Source organism: Pristis pectinata, chromosome 19 (assembly GCF_009764475.1).
Source record: "Pristis pectinata isolate sPriPec2 chromosome 19, sPriPec2.1.pri, whole genome shotgun sequence".
Classification (NCBI taxonomy): domain Eukaryota; kingdom Metazoa; phylum Chordata; class Chondrichthyes; order Rhinopristiformes; family Pristidae; genus Pristis; species Pristis pectinata.
The window spans coordinates 17,267,996-17,289,484 of NC_067423.1; the positions used below are offsets into that span (position 1 = coordinate 17,267,996).

The 21,489-nt window shown below is 44.0% G+C and overlaps 1 protein-coding gene across 5 annotated transcripts in view; it reads right to left on the reverse strand.

The window, feature by feature from the left end:
• shank3a (SH3 and multiple ankyrin repeat domains 3a) overlaps nt 1-16,676 on the reverse strand; it is an 813,035-nt gene extending 796,359 nt beyond the window's left edge. For all 5 annotated transcript variants that reach the window (XM_052034272.1, XM_052034268.1, XM_052034267.1 and 2 more), the window contains exon 1: nt 16,227-16,676. The gene's annotated coding sequence lies outside the window, so the exon portion shown is untranslated. The remainder of the gene's footprint in view (nt 1-16,226) is intronic.
• Between the last annotated feature and the right edge of the window lie 4,813 nt (nt 16,677-21,489).

Genomic DNA, 21,489 nt, shown 5'->3' on the forward strand with positions numbered 1-21,489 from the left:
TACGCGCTGTTTATGCAACTTTCACAAACAGCATTAGGGTGATGAACAATGCTGTGTTAGTGGTCTAAGATGCAGGATGGAATGATTTCTAGACCACAGCACTTTCACTTCCCCCTCTCTATACGTGAAACATTTAATATTCAATGAACATTGCGCACCCACAAAACCAATCCTGGATTAATTGACATCAGGGTTCCAGTTCTAAAAGCAGAGCTGGGCAGAAGCACAGACCAACTGCTGTCCCAGAGCTTCAGCCAGGGAGAGGGTGGGTCCCAAACTTCATGAGAAAAATCTCAATAATCTGGTTAATGAGGATTCCCCACCCACTAAAGCCCCCGAGCGTGTGCGCACGCACACACACACACACACGCGTGCGCACAGGCATATGTGCATGTATTCCACCATGGCAGTCATCACTTGTCAACATGCAGCCACTTCCTTCACCTTGCAGGAAAATCTGGCAAGAAACAGTCTCTTGGCTCGACAAACAGCAGAGCCCAATGGCTCACTCACTTGGGGGTGCTCTGATGCTGGCAATCACAAGCTTGGTCACTCACAGCCAGTAATCTACACAGAGTCCAAATTCATTGTAGGTGATAGTAAACACACAACTAAACTAGGTTTTCAGATCCCTCCTCCCTTCATTGCACTGTATGTTCTGCCTCTATGTACATGTATCATCAGCACACCACTTACTTGCACCTCCCTCTCCACTTCACCATGACCATGTCCTTTTGCTTTTGTCATATCAGAATTGCAAGAGATCCCAGTAGGTCAAGCAGCCCAAACCATTGGTAATTTGGCAGTGTTTTTGCATTTACCCCACAGCCAGCTAGCCCAGACCATTGCCATTCCTGCTAGGAAGGTGCTCTTTCCAGCTGGGTCACCTGGGCCCAGACGACAGCTGATGTTCATAAGCACTATAAGATGGCAGCATTCCACCAGCTAGGCTGCAGCCTCAGGGGAAGAAATGTAGAAGTAGTAGGCCAAGCAATGAACTTGGAAAGAAATTACTAAAGAAAGACACAAAGGTGATTTGAGAATATTACCTGTATAAAAAGCATCGGTTCCCATGCTTCGAAACTTAAGAGTTAATTTATAAAAGCAAAAAGACTGAGAATCAAATCCTGACAAATAGCCTTAATGAACTGTTCTACAAGTTTCTCAGTGATGGACACCTTAACAAAGAGGATAGCATAATTTGGTATGCTTTTTTTGCTTTTTCAGTAGTTTTGTTTGACCTTGCCTGCGGCAATAATTACATTGCTGTGATTATAGTTAAAATCAAGATATTGATGATAAGTTTTCTTCCCTCCCTATAGCAGTGCTTGAGCAGAATGAAAGCTCATGTCCAATGACACATACTTTGCGTCTGCACAGGGGCATTGGTTTTAAACAGGAAGGAAATCATTTCCTTGTGATAGCTGCATGACTTGGAGATACGTGCTGTCCCATTTACAGGTGATGGATGGACATCCTGTTAAAGATGCAACAATTAAAAGGCCTTATCGCAATCATGCTCAATCTTCCTCAAGGCCTTGGCTTCTAGAACACTGAGGCACTCAGCAAGGTTAATGATGGATTGTACCAAGATGGCAGAAGTCTTTACAGCAGCTGGTGAGTTTTTTTTTAATTGACCTTACTGAGGCACTGCAATCTTCTTCATAGTCTGAGCAGCACCAAGCCACTGTGCCAAGGGATACCATCTCGCCAGTGCTTTGCTGTTGTGCTTTTTTTTTCTGGTGGGAACAACAGTTGTACAGCTGATGCAGAGCCTCAGTCTCCCTTCCTGATTGTTGCCAAGACCTGTGTTACATCACAACCGTGTAGCTCTTTGTTGGAGTGATACCTGGCAACTTCAGAATATAGTACCATCAGCACTGCATTGGCAGAGTCCCATCTCTGGCTATGAAAACTAGTTAGCAGTACCTGCCCATGTTATTCCTTGGTGTTGCTCCAGATTGCTTGAGTCTGGACATTGTTCATGTCTTTAAAGTCAAGTGCATATGGCATTTACTGGAGATGCTACCAGCCAGAACCATGTGTTGTCAGGGTGAGGGGTCATTTCCTCAGCTCATGGATACAAAGCCAATGGTTAGGATCCTGAAGTGAATCCCTGACTGTATGTCCAGAAATAAAACCTCCCTCATCACCAAATGCCGATGTGTTCTTTCTCCATCTCCTGCTGGAGGCGTTTAGGTAAAGTCTGTACCTTTATAATGGCCAGATTGTGGAGCATGCAACAAGCAGCAATGAAAGGTGAACCCTCCCTGATGAGTACTGCGATAAGAGAATAAACAAACTGGGCCAAGACACTCTAGTGTTTAGAAGAATGAGAGGTAATCCTGTTAAAGAATATAAGACAATACAGATGGGTACTTGATGGTTGCTATGGACAGGGTCTGTTTCTGTGCTATGGGACTCTGTGACTCCATACAATTCTTAAGGGACTTGACAGAGTAGATTCTGAGATGATGTTTTCCCTGGCTAAGGTGTCTAGAACCAGGGGGTCCCAATCTTGAGAGGTAAATTATTCAAGGAAGAGGTGAGAAGAAATGTCTTTGTCCAGAGGGATATAAATGTTTGGAATTCAATGCCTAAGAGGTCTGCAGAGACTCAGTCACTCAGTACATTCAGGACAGAAAGCAATAGATTTTTGGATATTAAGGAAATCAGATATAATAAGGGAAAATGGCACCAAGGTAAAAGATCAGCTGTGGCCAGGGTGGTAATGTGGCACAAGTGTTGCTGCCAGTGCCTTACAGCCCCAGGGATCTGGGTTTAATCCTAACCTCGGGTGCCATGTGTGCAGTTGGCAGCTGTCTTTGGAGTGTGAGAAGAAACTAGAGGACAAGCTGGTAGGTTAATTGGATACTTTAAGTTACGTCAGTTTGAAGTAATGTCGAAAAGAATCAATAGAACATTGCCATGTGAGAGAGAGAGAATAAGTTGCAAAAGTACAGGGAAATAAAAAGGGGGAAATAGGACTAATGGTATTGTACCTCTGGGAGCTGGCATGGACCTGATGGGCTGAATGGTCATTATTAGGATGATCTTACAGAATGGAACAGCAGGTGAGAGGGGCTGAAAGGCCAACTCTTGCTTTCAAGCTCTTATTTTCCACTCCCTAACTGGTTCACATATTGGAATCTCTTCAAGGAGCACAATGGCACGAAAAGCTCCTGGTAGACAGTGCCTCTGGTTCTACGTGACCAGAGGCAGGAGAAGGGTGAACCGGGAGGAGGGGATAGCCCTGGTTCTCATGAAGCCAGCCTTCCATACAGCTTGGAAGCTGAAACACCGCAGGTACTGCAGACTACCTGAAAATAAAGGAACCTGGCAAAGGTGGTGTTCTCCACCCAGCTCAGCTGAAGAGCAAGGCAGAGATTGATGGATGTGTTTCTGTCAGTGGAGATTAGACAGGAGTGAGGAATTGATGGAGAATATTGCCTCTGCAAGAGCAGAAGGCCAACTCTCTTTATATAATCCAGTTACTTTGTGGCAAGTTTTGCTCATTTATTCTCAGTATCTGGGTCTCACTGGCAAGTCCAGCATTAATTGCCGATCCATTACTGCCACTGAACTGAACAGCTGGCTTGGCCATTTCGGAGCAAACCACAATAATAGGATTGGAGTCACATACATCCCAGATTTCCTCCCAAGAGCATCAGTGAACTAAATTATGATAATTCCTTGAATTTAATTTCTTTATTTAATTCCAGTTTATTAATCTGGATTTAAATTCTATAGCTGCCATGGTAGAATTTGAACGATAGCTATTACTAATCTAGTAATTAAACTGTGGCAACATCACTGTGACCATGAGCTTTCTTCTTAAAGTATTGTAATCTATGTGGTTATGGATAAGGTGCTTCGTTTTGACCCAGTGATGATGTAAGACAACCAATACACCACAGTGTGGCCCTAACTTTGAACACTCCAGGTGCTGTGCCAACAGCTGCTGAGACCCTTTAGTTCAAGAACTCCCTCACTCAAAACCTCTGCTTCTCTGTCCCTCTCTCTATTACTTCAAGACCATCCTCAAAGTCTACATCTGAGTAAAATTTGGGTCACATCTCCTTTAGTATCAAACTCTCCCATGGAACATTTCGCTACATTAAAGGAGCAACATAAATATAGTCTAACCCATAGTTTCCCGACTCAGTTTAATTTTAATTTAATTGCCCCCAAAAACTACAGGCATCAAAGCAAAAGGAAGAATTCTGCCTGCAGAAGTTTAAGTGAGAAGGCAGCCATTTTCTGGGTTCAATAAGTCTTGAGTTCAATCAAGATAAGAAGAAAACAGGCCTGTGGTCTCCACACTGAGATTGTATCATTCAAAGTAGGTGAAGGGGCCATGGATATTTGTCAGTGAAGGAAATAGCCCCAGCCACAGGCACATGACCCAGTAGAAGATGGCTTCAGCTGGGAATGCCATTTAATGACTTCAACAGGCCAACAAAGGAGGACCTGACTCTGAATTAATGCAGGGCAGTAAACATGTTTTCACATTTCCCCTTGCCCTTCTACAAACTTTGATAGACCGACTTACAGACAGGGACTGGTTGATATAGACTGACCTATGGACATAGACCAGGCTGCCCCAGCATATTCTCAGTAACATAAAAAGACGCATTTCACTGTGTGTTTCGATGTACATGTGACTAATAAATAAATATCTTAGATATCTTACCTCGACCCAACCAAACAGCACAGTCCAATTGACACGGACCAATTGACAGGTCGGGAGGTGGATGGGCCAGCCAACATGGACGGACAGACCAATGCTGACCGACCATTACAGACAATCTAGCCGACCAACACAAGTGGACCAACTGACCATCACAGGCAGACTGACTGACTGACACAGAGAGACCAACTGTTCTCCACAGACAGGATGCACAGATGTTGCTCCCCTCTCAATGATGCTCAGACATGACGGTCCTGGTGAGCTCCTGCTCACCCAGCCTGGAATATCCAGCGGTGAAGTGTCGACCATTCTATCTGCCAAGGGAGTTCACTTCAGCTGTCCTGATGGCAGTCTACATCCCACCACAGACGGACATGAAGCCTGCACTCAATGAGCTATACTCTGTGGTCAACAACCTTGAGACAGGATACCCTGAGACCTTCTTCATCATCGCAGGGTACTCCAATCAGACCAACCTCAAGAGTGTGTTACCAAAATACTATCAGCACATCTCCTGCTCCACCAGGGGCGCCAACACCCTTGACCACTGCGATGCAACCATCAAAGATGCCTTCTGAGCCACCCCTCGCCCTCACTTTGGGAAATCAGACCACCAGGCTGTGCTCCTCCTCCCTGCATACAAACAGAAACTGAAACGGGAGGATCCGGTATGGAGAGTCGTGCAGTGCTGGTCTGAGGAAACAGATGAGCTCCTACGTGACTGCTTTGAGACAGTGGACTGGTCCATGTTCAAAGACTCAGCTGACAGCCTAGATGAGTATGTCACCACCATCACAGACTTTATCAGCAAGTGTGTGGAGGACTGTGTACCAAAGAAGACAATACGGGAAACCATGGATGAACTGGGAGATCCACTCCCTACTGAAGGAGAGGACTGCTGCACACAAATCTGATGATCCTGATCTGTACAAGAAATCAAGGTTTGACCTTTGGAAAGCTATCAGGGATACTAAGAGGCAATACCGACTCAAAATAGAGTCCCTGACAAGCCATCAGTTATGGCAGAGCTTACATGTCATAACAGGCTAAGAGACGAAGTTGGGCTGCATAGTTAACAACAGCGCATCCCTTCCTGATGAACAATACATTCTATGTGCATTTTGAACAGAAGGGAATTGGATTGTCACCACCCACCCTGACAGCCTCCAATGCAGCTGAACCTGTGATCACAGTGGAGGACGTAAGATCAGTCTTCCGGAGACTGAACACAAGGAAAGCACCTGGCCCAGATGATGTGCCAGGCCATTTGTTCAGATCTTGTGCTGATCAGCTGGCAGAAGTATTTGCAGACATATTTAACCTCTCCCTGCATCAATCTCAGGTTCCCACCTGTTTTAAGAAGACCACTATCATCCCAGTACCAAAGAAAAGCAAGGTAACATGCCTCAATGACTACCGACCGGTGGCTCTGATATCCACCATCATGAAGTGCTTTGAGAGGCTGGTCATGGCACACATCAACTCTAGCCTCCCAGACAACCTGGACGCATTGCAATTCGCCTATCGTCGGAACAGGTCTACAGTGGATGCCATCTCCCTGGCCCGACACTCAGCTCTGGAGCATCTGGACAGTAAAGACACCTACGTTAGACTATTGTTTATTGACTACAGCTCTGCCTTCAATACAATAATTCCAAGCAAGCTTGTCACCACTTCTAATCAGTGAAGATAGGCAGCAATACCTCCTGCACAATTATTCTCAACACTGGTGCCCCACAAGGCTGCGTCCTCAGCCCTCTACTCTACTCCCTATACACTCATGACTGTGTGGCCAGATTCTGCTCTAACTCCATTTACAAGTTTGCAGATGGTACACGGTAGCATAGTGGTTAGCACAATGCTTTACAGCGCCAGTGACCCGGGTTCAAATCCGGCCACTGTCTGTAAGGAGTTTGTACGTTCTCCCCGTGTCTGTGTGGGTTTCCTCCGGGTGCTTCGGTTTCCTTTCACATTCCAAAGACGTACAGGTTAGGAAGTTATGGGCATGCTATGTTGGCGCCGGAAGCATGGCGACACTTGCGGGCTGCCCCCCAAAATCACTACGCAAAAGATGTATTTCACTGTGTGTTTCGATGTACATATGACTAATAAAGATATTATCTTATCTTGTAGGCCATATCTCAAACAGTCGGAGTGCAGGAAGGAGATAGAGAACTTAGTGGAATGGTGTCATGAAAACAACCTTTCCCTCAATGTCAACAAAACAAAAGAGCTGGTCATTGACTTCAGGAGAGGGGGTGGCGTACATGCACCAGTCTACATCAATGATGCTGAGGTCGAGAGGGTTGAGAGCTTCAAGTTCCTGGGAGTGAACATCACCAACAGCCTGTCCTGGTCAAGTCACGTAGATGCCACGGCCGAGAAAGCTCACCAGCGCCTCTACTTCCTCAGGAAGCTAAAGAATTTTGGTTTGTCCCCTTTGACTCTCACCAACTTTTACCGATGCACCATAGAAAGCATCCTATCTGGATGTATCACAGCTTGGTATGGCAACTGCTCTGCCCAGGACCGCAAGAAACTGCAGAGAGCTGTGGACACAGCCCAGCGCATCACGGACACCAGCCTCCCCTCCTTGGACTCTGTCTTTACCTCTCGTTGTCTTAGTGAAGCAACCCACATAATCAAAGACTTCTCTCACCTGGGACATTCTCTCTTCTCTCCTCTTCCATCGGGTAGAAGATACAGGAGTCTGAGGGCACGTACCACCAGACTTAAGGACAGCTTCTACCCCACTGTGATAAGACTATTGAACGGTTCCCTTATACAATGAATGGACTATGACCTCACGATCTGCCTTGTTGTGACCCTGCACCTTATTGCACTGCACTTTCTCTGTAGCTGTGGCACTTTGTACTGTAATTGTTTTTACCTGTACTACATCAATGCACTCTGTACTAACTCAATGTAACTGTACTGTGTAATGAATTGACCTGTACAATCGGTTTGCAAGACAAGTTTTTTACTGTACCTCGGTAGAAGTGACAATAATAAACCAATACCAATACCAATGAGTAACATCCCGAGAAGGAGAATTTCAACCTCTGTGGTGGAGGCATGTAGGAGAACGCAGGGAGGTGGCAAAAAATGAGTATTCAATAACGGGTATACCCACACCTCAAGGGCTGCAGCAGTTCAAGATGGCAGCTTACCAGCACCTTCTCAAGGGCAACTATGGATGGGCAATTAAATGCTGACTCAGCTAGTAAAGCCCACATCCCTTGAATGTATATAAAACAATTATCAAAACTCCTCATGGACCACCTTTAATACCTGATGCTCAAAATATGTAGCATTTTGGCAGCTATCCAATCTGTCCCACTTGCACATTCTTTCCCCATAAGCCCTGCACATTGTTCCCCTTCAGAGGTAACTATTAACTACTTCCATTGCCTTACATAGAACATGGAACATAGAACATTACAGCACAGTACAGGCCCTTTGGTCCACAATGTTGTGCCAACATTTTATCCTGCTCTATCTAACCCTTCCCTCCCACATAGCCCCCTATTTTTCTATCATTCATGTGTCTATCTAAGAGTCTCTTAAATGTCCCTAATGTATCTGCCCCCACAACCTCTGCTGGCAGTGCGTTCCATGCACCCACCATTCTCTGTGTAAAAAACTTACCCCTGACATCCCCCTTATACCTTCCTCCAATCACCTTAAAATTATGTCCCCTCATGTTAGCCATTGTCACACTGGGAAAAATTCCCTGACTGTCCACTCGATCTATGCCTCTTATCATCTTGTACACCTCCATCAAGTCACCTCTCATCCTCCTTCTCTCCAAAGAGAAAAGCCCTACCTCGCTCAACCTATCCTCATAAGATATGCTCTCCAATCCAGGCAACATCCTGGTAAATCTCCTCTGCACCTTTTCTAAAGCTTCCACATCCTTCCTATAACGAGGCAACCAGAACGGAACACAAGTGTAGTCTGACCAGAGTTCTATTGAGCTGCAACATCACCTTGTGGCTCATGAACTCAATACCCCGAGTAATGAAGGCCAACACTCCACACGCCTTCTTAACAACCCTATCGACCCACATGGCAACCTTGAGGGATCGATGGACGTGGACCCCAAGATCCCCCTGTTCCTCCACACTGCTAAGAGTCCTGCCATTAACCTTGTATTCTTCCTTCAGATTCGATCTCCCGAAGTGTATCACTTCACACTTATCCGGGTTGAACTCCATCTGCCACTTCTCAGCCCAGCTCTGCATTCTATCAATATCCTGTTGTAATCTACAGCAACCTTCTACACTATCCACAACACCACCAACCTTCGTGTCATCCGCAAACTTACTAACCCATCCTTCCACATCCTCATCCAAGTCATTTTATAATAGTTCTCAGATAGTTCAACTTTTCAGATAGTTGTCTCCAGATCATAAGAACTCGCTATATTAAACTATTTCGCCTCAGGTTCTTCCCTTGCCAGACTCTCTGCCTCTGTCCCATATTCATTCTATCCAATGCTTCCTTTCCTGGACCTCCCTTTTCTGTTCTTCCTCCTTCAGCTGTGGCTTAAGTGGTAGAAAATTTAGAAATCATCCCACTCCAAAGATTTGAACATAAAAGTCCAGGTGAATCGTCCAGTGCAGTCCCGAGGTGCTGCACTGTTGGAAGTGTATTTGTGGCCATTTGACATCAAAATTCTCAATGAGGATAAAAAAGTTACTTTTAATGTTCATCCCTATAAATAGCATGGCTATTTTTAGTAAAACCTGGTTATATTGTGAATAAATGAAAAAAAGATAGGTGTAACATTAACGTTAAGAAGGGCAGGGGAGCTATATTCTATTGTGAATATTCATCTCTTAATCATTTTTTCCAGAAACTAATCTTATCATTATCACACAATTAAAAAATCGCTGTGCTGTTGAAAATTGGGTTAACCCAAAGCAGAGAAATTTTGTGAGCATTCCTGGATGCCATGGCACCTGTCAGGAAATTCCCTCTCTCACATTCTGGCAGGATCTTCGTTCTCTGCTGCACTTTTTACCCAATGTACAGTTCCTCCAAATGACAGAAGCAGTAAATTCAACACACAAAATTCATGTACGTTCTCAACTGCTTGAAAAACAATTCTAACTTGCTCTCAGAACAAGTGTAATTTATAGAGCTGAACACTAAAAGTGAATTCTTTATCATTGAGATTTCTGATGTCATTTGGCCTCAAATGCACCTTCACATGTGCTTTAGCTGTTTTGTTCTTAGGCACCAGGATTATGGTCACTGTCAGTTTCCTCGTCTCAAGACCATTCCAGCCTGCTGCTACTGCACTCTACCACACCTCACAACTTGCTGCATGAGTGAGATCACCCAAACCCCATACTTCAGCATAAAAGATTTCACCTACTCATTGCTCAAACCTCAAGAGCAAGCAGAGTGAGCATGGCTAATTGCCTGCATTGCCATTTCCCCCAAAACATAGGCATTCACAGACAGTACACATCATTACAGAGATGTCCATAGCAACATCCTGCCAGGAGCACTTGCCTGTAGCCCTGGAGGGTCTCTGTGGTCCCTGCAAACATTGATCTCCACTAGCCTATCTTTAGGCCCCTCAGACGCTTTGGAAAAAAATTTCCCACTCATTTTCCAACATCCATTCATTCAGCAGCAAAATTCCCCTGTAACTAGAAGAGTGTCATTACCCTTTAAAGACTGGCTGCAGAGACTGCGTCTGTCAATCTGTGTGCTGAGAACTACAAAAACTTGTGATACATCAGTAGGGAACACCGCACTGATACAGATAATGTCTGTTTCAGCACAGTGTTCACGGCACCCTTGCAATCGAAGTTCTCACTCAATGAAACTTTCATAAATAGTGTAGGAGTGACTCACAACAATGGTTTAATATCAAAATACAAATGTGGAACAACATTGAGGCAATTTTCCTGCCTTCCTCTTTTCTCTCGTTATCCAATCTCTTCATCCCAATTTTTATGCTATAGTTTTCTCCTCTTGATAATGTTCCATTCATTTCTCTGGGTGCTCTGGTTTCTTCCCACATCCCAGAAATGTCCAGGTTGATGGGTTAAGTGGGCACTGTAAATTACCCCTAGTGTGTAGACGAGTGGTAGAATATGGGGGTACTTGATGGCAATGAGGATATATGGGATTACTGTAGGATCAAATTGGTGCTTGATGGTCAGCACGAACATTAGGGCTGAAGGGCCTGTTTCTGAACTGTATGATTCATCTTCAAGCTGGTGGTGTTGCTGGGGTCCAGTGGACTTGAAATCCAATAGTGTTTGATATATTGGGCCATTAATTAGATTTTGCAGGTTTCTACAAATCTGAAATAAGAAGAGAATGTCTGTGCACCAGTGTCCCTGACAAAACATCAGTCGCCTGGAAAATAACTCAATTTCTCACTCCACAAATGCTGCCTGACCTGATGAGTGTTCCAGCTTTTTCTGTTTACAGTCAGTCTGTACCTATTTTCAGCAACTTGGCCAGTTGCCAATGTTGAATAATTCTGCTCCTCTACACACACAGGAGCAGAGTTTGGCCATAATTAAGGGCCATTCATCTCCTTTCCTCATTAGTTTCTGGTCCAAGTTATACATTATTTATAGCAACTCTAATATATTCCTTGGGAAGCTATCCCCTACAGAATAATGGCTTCTTTGCTTGTGTATCCATCTCAATAATTATGAAAGAAAGCCAGCAGCAACAGAGAAACAGTGCTGATTATAGAACCAAGAACAGATGGGAAGCAGCACTCTGTGTACAATCTAAAGTCTTTCATGGTGCCACCTACTTCTCAACACTCCCTCAGACCAAAAGCCCACCTGTGCTCTTTAACAACAGGAACATCCCAGTACCTCAGCAAAATTAATGTTGCAATTTTATTACTCATCAATCTGTCTAATCTCACTCTCCTACTCCTTCTCCATTCTGCCAATTACTCTCCACTATCCCATTATCTAATCTCACTCACCTAGTCATCTACAATGCACTTTAATATCCCACAAAGTCTAATCAGGCTTTCCTACTCACTCTTCATTACATCTTAATATTCCACAGTCTAATCCCATTCTTCGACTCAATCCTTATTATCCTTCATATTCTGCCATCCAATCTGACCCTCCTACTGATTTTCTATTCTCCCAATTATCCTTTAATATCCCACCCAACTGAATCCCACTCTCCTCCTCAATACCCATCACCCCTTATTATTTTATCTAATTTAATCCCACTCTCCTGTTCACTGTCCTTATTCTTTAACTCACTTGCATCAAGAGCATTTGTCCACATTTAAAATTAAGGCTTTAACATAATATTTTTTCAAAATTTATTAAAACTATGTCTCATTTCTCACTAAACTATGGAAATAAATCTTTCATGAGTTTGCTCTCATAAGCTTGAAAATCTCCATCATTGTTTTGAATCACGGAATGATGGAGCACAAGAAGAGTCCACTTGCCTCACTTATCCACTGTTTGACCCCCCCCCCCCTTTACTCTTTGACAATTTTGTTTTTACCCTTTCTTTCGATTCCCTATTGAAACTTATCAGTGAAACTGCTACCATCAATTTCAGGAAGTATTCTAGATCACAACACTTTGTTTTTCCTCTTCTCAGCCCTGCTTCTTTTGCCAGTTACACTAAATGCAGTCAAGAAACTGAACTGCAGCCATTGGAGGAAGTTGCTCTATCAAAATGTTTCTTATCAAGTCATTTCTTAACCTTCTCTGCTCCCTCCCTGCTGTCCCTCTTCCCTGGAACCACTGCATTTCTGAAACTTCTCAAATGCTTCTTCATTGCCACAAGTCTTTATTTCTAGTAACTCCCCTTTGAATCCAGACTTCATCTTCTTGTATTTGTTTTCAAATCGTTCCCCTTATACTGAATTGCTACTTTGCCTAACAGCATTGCTGAGCAGGGCTTGGTTCAATATCGCTTACACATCGAACTCCCTCTCTTGCAAGCTGCATCCCTCCCTCCCAATCCGTGGACCAATGCTCCGCCATGTTAATCCAGGCACCAATCCCTGTCATCCCACAGCATCCAGACACCAATCCCTGTTGTCCAACAGTGTCCAGGCACCAATCTCCATCGTCCAGCAGTGTCCAGGCACCAATCCCCATTGTCCAACAGTGTCCAGGCACCAATCCCCATCGTCCAACTGTGTCCAGGCACTATACAGTCATGGAGTTGGACAGCACAGAAACGGGCCCTTGGGTGCACCAATGCCGACGCTTTCCCGAGGATACACTAATCCCGTTTGCCGCATCTTTCTATGCATTGTCTGTTTAAGTGTCTGTCTGAATGCTTCTTAAATGTTGTGATTGTATCTGATTCCACCACTTCCTCTGGCATCAGGTTCCAGACTGTGTAAAAAAACTTTTCCTTTAAATCCACTTTAAAATTCCTTCCTCATGCCCTCCTGTTTTTGATACCTCTACCACGGGAAACTGATTCTATCTACCCTCTCTATGCCTCTTTTAATATTATATTTCTCTATCAGGTCATCCTCTCAGCCTCCTTTATTCCAGGGAAATCCCAGTGTATCCACTTTCTCCCCATGACTAAAGTCCTCCAATCCAGGAAACATCCTGGAAACATCCCTCTGTACTCTTTCCAATACAACTGCACACTTCCTATAGTGTGGCGACCAGAAATGCACACAATACTCCAAGTGTGGTCTAACCAGTGTTCAGTAAAGTTGCAATATAACGTACCAACCTTTATATTTAATGCCCAGCCTATAAAGGCAAGCATGCTATATGCGTTCTTCAACACCCTATCAACCTGTGTTGACAGTTCTAGGGAGCTATGGATTGAACCTCAAGGTCCCTGTGTTCATCGACATTCCTCAGGCCTTACCATTTACTGTACATGTTCTGCCTCTATTTGACTTGCCAAAATGCATCTCCTCGCACTGATTAGGATTAAATTCCATCTGCCAATGCTCCACCTAATTTTCCATCCAATCTATATCCTACTGTATCCTTAGGCAACCTTCTTCACTGTCCACAACGCCACCAACTTTAGTGTCTCCGCAAACTTACTAATCATGCCTCCTACAGTATCAGTCAGTCCCTAGTAACTACACACCAATGGCCCTTCGTGCTCAGTATCATCTCGCCAATGGCCCTCCATTCCTAGTGTCCATTCACCAATGGCCCTCCATGCCCAGTATACACATACCAATAGCCCTCGATCCCCAGTATACATGCACCAATGCCACCAGTACCCAAATCGAAAATATGTTGTGTGGCACTATAATCATGCTAAATGGACTACATCTCAGATCTGAAGGTTCAAAATTGGGCATCCATGAGGCTCTGTGGAGCATCAGCAGTAGAAATGGACACCACCACAATCTGTAACCTCATGGCTCAGCGGATTGTCTCACTCTACCTTCACTATCAAACCAGGGATCAACCCTAATTCAATGAGTGCAGAAGGGCATGCCAGGAGCAGCACCAGACATAACTAAAACAATGAGATGCCAGCCCAGTGGAGATGCAGCAGAGGTCTACATCAAAAGCAGATTTAAGTGAACTCATAACCAATGAATCAGATCAAAGCTCTGCAATCCTACCAGAGGATTGTTAATGGTAATAGACAATTAAACAGCTAATAGAAGGAGCAGTCACTAATAGTATCCTCATCCTATACAAACAATAACCTGACACAGTTGCACTCATGGGCCATATACCACAGGTAGGGCCAACCCTCTGAGGTGGTGGGGTCCAGCATGTGACCACTAAAGAAAATATAAAGTATTCACACCATGATCAGCCAGAAATGCAGAACAATTGATTTATCTCGACTTCCTCCCGAGATCCCCACCATTGTAGAGCTAGTCTTCAGCCAATATCACTTCATGTGATATCAAGAAATGGCTGAGCACCCTTGATACAGCAAAGGTAATGGGACCAGACAACAACCCTGTGACAAAGATCTGCACTTCAGAACTAACTGCATCTCTCGTTAAACTGCTCCAGTAAAGTTACAACCCTGGCCAACATGGGGAAAACACTCCAATATTTGGAGTCATACTTCGCACATAGGAAGGTGGTTGTTTGGTTATTCAACGTCAATCACCCCAGCCCCAGGACATCGCTGTGAGAGTTCATCAGGGCAGTGTCCTAGGTCCACCCATCTTCAACTGCTTCAATGATCTTCTTTCCATCAGAAGGTCTGAAATGGGTGTATTCACTGATAACCAACATTCAAGTCCATTTGTAATTCCTTAGAAAATGAAGCAGCCCATGCCTGCACGCATCAAGATTTCAGAAATATTCAGGCATGTGTTAGTAGTTGGCAAATAGCATTCACACCACAAAAGCATCAGGCAATGAACATCTCCAACAGGAGAGGGTCTAACCACCTACCCTTGACATTTAACAACTTGTAGGTCACCATTTACCTGAACCAGTCACAGATACCATGCAGGTCAGAGTATGAATATCCTGTGACAACTTACTCACCTCTTACCAACCCAAGGCCTTTCCACCATCTACAGGGCACAATTCAGGAGTCTGATGGAATACCTGCTACATGACTGGATGAGTGCAGTGCCAACAACTTTCAAGAATTTCAACACCATCCAGGACAAAGCTGCACACTCAATTGGCACTCCATCAATCACCATAAACATTCATTCTCTCCACCACTGGTACACAATGGTTGTAGTGTGTACCATCTACACAATGTACTGCAGTCACTTGACCACTGAAACCTATGGCCTCTACCACCAGGAAGGACAAGGAAGCAGGTTCCCCTCCAATACCCACCTCTTCCTGATAGGGAAATATATTGCCATTCCTACCTCATCATTAGGTCTAAATCTTGGAACTCACTATCCAACAGCACCCTGGGAGTCATTCACCAGAAGGAATGCAACAGTGGAAGGTGGTGACCCAACCAAGACCTTCTCAAGGGCAACAAATACGGGTCTTCCCAGGAACACGCAGATCCCGAAAAATGAATAAATAAAAACAAATCCTCACCGACGTCCCTCTAAACCCACAACTCACTCACTAATGACAGTTTCCTACACATGCGATCGATATACATTCAATGTTCAGGGTAAAATTCCAATTGAGAGATGGCTGGTCCATATAAAGTGCATCCTTTCCATGAGACTTTCCTTTGAAAGGGTCCAGGAGAGCGAGGCATCTTTAAAAGGCTACTACAGTGACGAGTGGCGGGACTCTCTCTTTAAATGCAATCCTTGATGGAGGGAGTCACTCTCTCAAAGAAATTCCCCGAGGGAGACACTCCCTTTTCAATGGGATCCATCGCCGCTGTCCCCTTGAAGTAAGACAACACAACGTTTAAACGGGTGAACCGGAATGAGTTTTAACCGGGGCGAAAACCCTTTCGGCAACCCCAAACGGCTAAGTGAAGAGTTTCCAAAGACCTCCGGCCACCAGAACCAGCCCTGGTTCCGGGCGTGTTCGGGAAAGTAAGTAATTCAGAACATGCCAGCGACAGATGCCATCCCTGCAACACTCAGAGCCCGTCCCTCCGCAATACACTGACTTACCAAACCCGGCTGTCTCTTCATTTCTATTTTCCAAACGTCTTTCGGGTTGTCCTGTTTGATTGTGGGTCTTCAGGGAGATTTCCCGGGATATCTCAGCTGCTTCCTGAAAAGCGGCTGAAGGATTGAATCAGGCAGCATCAGTGTTTGCTCCGCCGTGCGCTGTTAAAATGTCCCTTTTCCAAGCGCCCTTTACCGATGACCGAGCCTCGAGCAGTGTCTCCGGTCCCGGGACCGAGCTGCGCAGTGCTCCCCTCAGTCACTCACTCAGTCATACTGAATAGCAAGATCCAAACTTTGCCGGGCTGGGTTTGTTTAACACAACAAAGTCCTGGGAACAGACTCAGGCAATGTGACCGTGAGTCCCCACAGCTGAAGGCTGGACGTTACCGCCCGACATTCCCGCTACCCCAGGAAACTTCCAGGGTCACTCTGGGATCATCCCCTGTTCGCATTAAGGGGTGGGTGGGTGGGTGGGGGGAGAGATCTTTAGGTGTTATCCCTGAAGAAAGGAGAGCACAGAGTTTGAATTGGCGGCAAGGGCTAGATGTAGCGCCTTAGGTCTGTATCACAACGTTTGGCCACTGTCCCTGGAGCTAACAACAGCCTCCTCTAACGGCGAGGCCGTCACATATCAATGTCACCTGCAGGCTGGCGGGAGGTTTCCCCTTGTGAAAGTAGTTGCCAAATTTATCAATAAACTCGTAATTTGCTAGCCTCAAAGTAATGGATTTCAGTCATGCCTGTTCAAGGAGATATTTTAGTCAAATGCATATGGTAGACGGAGAGAGAGTGAAAGAGAAGGCGGTACACTTTGGAAGGACAAACTCCAAGGCGGAGTACAAGGTTAATGGCAGGGTGCTGGGTAGTGTGGAGGAGCAGAGGGATCTGGGGGTTCATGTCCACAGATCCCTGAAAGTTGCCTCACAGGTGGATCGGGTAGTTAAGAAAGCTTATGGGGTGTTAGCTTTCATAAGTCATAGGATCAAGTTTAAGAGCCAGGAGGTAATGATGCAGCTTTACAAAACTCTGGTTAGACCACACTTAAAGTACTGTGTCCAGTTCTGGTTGCCTCATTATAATAGGAAGAATGTGGAAGCGTTGGAAAGGGTGCAGAGGAGATTTACCAGGATGCTGCCTGGTTTGGAGAGTATGGATTATGAGGAGAGACTAAGGGAGCTAGGGCTTTACTCTTTGGAGAGGAGGAGGATGAGGGGAGACGTGATAGAAGTACAAAATATTAAGAGCAATAGATAGAGCGGACAGCCAACACCTCTTTCCCAGGGCACCAATGCTCAATACAAGAGGGCATGGTTTTAAAATAATGGGTGGGAAGTTCAAGGAAGATATCAGAGGAAGGTTTTTTACCCAGAGAGTGGTTGGGGCATGGAATGCGCTGCCTGGGGCGGTGGTGGAGGCAGGTACATTGGTCAAATTCAAGAGATTGCTAGATAAGCATATGGAGGAATTTAAAATAGGGGAATATGTGGGAGGAAGGGGTTAAATAGTCTTAGGCAAGGTTTAAAGGTCAGCACAACATTGTGGGCTGAAGGACCTGTACTGTTCTATGTTCTGTTCTATGTAAGAGAAGCAATGTGTCTTTTCCACAGTGGGTATCCTGAGTTAGTGATGCTGAATGCTGAGATCCAAACTTTGCCAGGCTGAGTCTGTCTATGGCAGCAAGTTCTAGCACAGACTTGGGCAGCGTGCCATGTTTTCCCAGAGCTGAACACTGGAGCCTACCACTTGAAATCCCCAACACACCAGAGCCTTTCTACCACCTGCGAGACAACAGTCAGCTGCTCTCCATTTGCCCAGAGGAGTACAGCTTCAACAACGTTAAAGAAGCTCAACAATGTGCAAGACAAAGCAGCCTGTTTGCTGAATTCATAAACATTCACTGCTGTACCTCGAGAAAATGCACCTCACCTTGGCTACTTCAATAGCATCATTCAATAAATCTAACAGTCCTCCCAGCAAGAAGACAATGGCAGCAACTTATGGGAACACCACTACCTGTAGAACACCTTCAAGTGGCACATGGTCTTAATTTGGAAATATATCATGATTTCTTCATTATCACTAGATCAAAATCTTGGAACTCCCTGTTTAACAGCACTGAAGGAGTATCTTTCACAGAAGGACTGCAGCAGTTCAAGTAGATGGTACACTGAAACCTTATCTAGAGCAATTAGGAATGGATAATAAATACCGACATTGTCAACAATATCCACATTACATAAAATAAGTAAAAGAAATATTTAAACCATCTCAAATCAGACCTCTACTACCTCAATGCACTGTTGTAATGAAATGATCTGTACCAACGGTATGCAAGACAACCTTTTCACTGTACATCTGACAATAATAAACCAATTTACTCCAGCACATCATCCTCATACCAAGCTGTCTTGCAAGTTCACATATCCCTGTCTGCCAATGCATTCTTTCACATCAAATCTGCTTTGCCCCCACGTTCAACCTCATCTTTGTCCAGTATTATGCCTCTGCTCATCATTAAGAAAACTTCTCCATCCATTGGTTCAACATATTTCATAATTCTCATGTGTCCACTTATCCTCCTTGAAGAAGAAAGCAAAGACAGCAGGGAGAACAGAAATCTCAAGGTGAGCAGCCCTCTAGCTCCCAGAGGAGGTGGTGCTGGATATGCATAGCATGACGGACTGTATGGTCACTGAATGCAGAAGGAGGCCTCACAGATATCCAATATAATAGTTCTATCGTACATTGCATACAATACTCATTAATGGACCAGAAGTCAACAGCAAGTGAAATGTTGTCATTAGCACAATGGTTAATTACATTCTTACCTTGAAAGATTTAACAAGAAGGATAACTACATTGAGTGAGTGGGTCACCAAATCTGAGGGTGTGCTCTCACAGTACTCATGATCACCATGTAAATTGTCAAGCTCATACTTCAACAGGTCCAATAAGAAAGGTTTTCAGCTGGTGGTAGAAAGAGAGACTGCAGTGGAATGTACCTATTGGAGACCTGTACTTGGTACACTAGAATTGTTACAGGACCTGACAGAGTAGGTGCAGAGATGATGTTTCCTGTAGATGAGATATTGAGAATATCCCAATCCCAAAATGAAGGGTCTGCCAGTCAGGACAGATTATAAGAAGAAACATCTTCATCCAGAAGGTAGTGAATCTTGGAAATTCTCTACCCCTGGTGGCTTTGGAGGCTCAGTTACTGAGTTAATTCAAGGGAGAGGTCAATAGATTTTTAATTATTTGGAGAATTGATGGATATGTGGTTCATGCAGGAAAGTGGTGCAGAGGTTAAAAGTCAACTGTTATTTTTGTTGAATGGCAAAATGTGCAAGGGCTAAATGGTTTTCATGTGCCTTTATTTGCTTATGGTCTTTTGCAAATGCTGCGCCCTTAGAGCTGTCAATGAACAGGATCCTTCTGGTATGGCAGACGGATGTATCATATACTGGCTCCCATCATTCAAATAACCCTAATAAACAATGAGAAATCCACCTTGTTGGTGTCATAACATGAGTACAGTGCCATAAACAAACACCGATCACATTGGAAATCCACAGGTTGAGCCTTAACTCATTGAAGCACAATGATCCCAAAATAATTCTGAATAATGACCTCAAGCTATGTACATTTTCCTCTCTTGAGTCCTTGAAAAAATAATTCATAATAATTTATCTTATCAATAGCAATGCTACAATCAAATGTAGCCCAACTTATAAAGTTACAAACCATGAAAGCAAGGTTGATGAATTAAAGAAAGCTTAGGTTGTTGCTAAGAATGTAGATTAGCAACATCAGGACTCACCAACTGTGGAGCAGTTCTGGAGTACAACCCACCTGCAAGAAGTCTTTAAATCTATCAAGAAAATCAAGAAAATTGTTTAATTGTCAAATATCAAGAACTAAAGACTTAGATAACAATCCAGACTTTCACCATAACCACAATAAAATTAGTTTTCCAGTTTCAATGGGAAATTGGGCTCAATAATTCTGATTTAAGACAGGCCAATATTTCATTACAGAACAAATAAAGTGAAACAGAAATATAACATTCTTACAAAAAATCTTTTTATTCCTTCAACAGGCACCTTGCCAAGTCTCTGCAAAAATATTGAATATAATCAAAGAAAAGATTAACTTTCACAATGAAATAAAATTTTCAATATTCTCACATAAAGAAAAAGGAGGGTGGAGTCGCTGTCAGCATTCGGGCTCCAAGACTCATACAAGATGTTCAATGAAATCTTTTCGTTGAGAACAAATAAAATCCTTCAACTTGAAACAGTAGAAAAAGGAAGAGAACTTTTCCCATTCCTCTTATATTTAATCATAGATTAGTACTTTTTCTCTCAAACAAGTTACTCTTACTGATATGTTTTTGGTTGTCAAAATCTTAGGTGTCAGATATAGGAGCAGGAGGAGGCCTGCAAGCCTGCTCTGCTATTCAATATGATCATAGCTCCCTTTCCTATCACTTTCCCATATCGCTTGACTCCCTTTACAACCAAAAGTCTGCCCATCTTGGCCTCAGATGTGTTCAATGATTCAGCCTCCAGAGACCTCTGGCATTGAGAGTATCAAAGATTCATGACCTGAGTGAAGAAGTTGCAAGAGTTGTGGACACAGCCCAGCACATCATGGACACCAGCCTCCCCTCCTTAGACTCTGTCTTTACCTCTCGCTGTCTTGGTGAAGCAGCCAGCATAATCAAAGACCCCACCCACCTGGGTAATTCTCTCTTCTCTCCTCTTCCATCGGGTAGAAGATACAGGAGCCTGAGGGCACGTACCACCAGACTTAAGGACAGCTTCTACCCCACTGTCGTAAGACGATTGAACGGTTCCCTTATACGAAGAGATGGACTCTGACCTCATGATCTACCTTGATGTGACCTTGCACCTTATTGCACTGCACTTTCTCTGTAGCTGTGACACTTTACTCTGTATTGTTATTATTTTTGCCTGTACTACATCAATGCACTCTGTACTAACTCAATGTAACTGCACTGTGTAATGAATTGATCTGTACGATTGGTATGCAAGACAAGTTTTTCACTGTACCTCAGTACAAGTGACAATAATAAACCAATACCAATACCAATAATGGGTGACCCATTATCCTGAAACTATACCCTGGTTATAGGTTCATCCATGAGGAGAAACATCCTCTCAGCCTCTGTCTTGTCAAGCCGCATCAGAATCTTATGTTTCATTGAGATCACCTCTTATTCTTAACTCCAATGAACTTA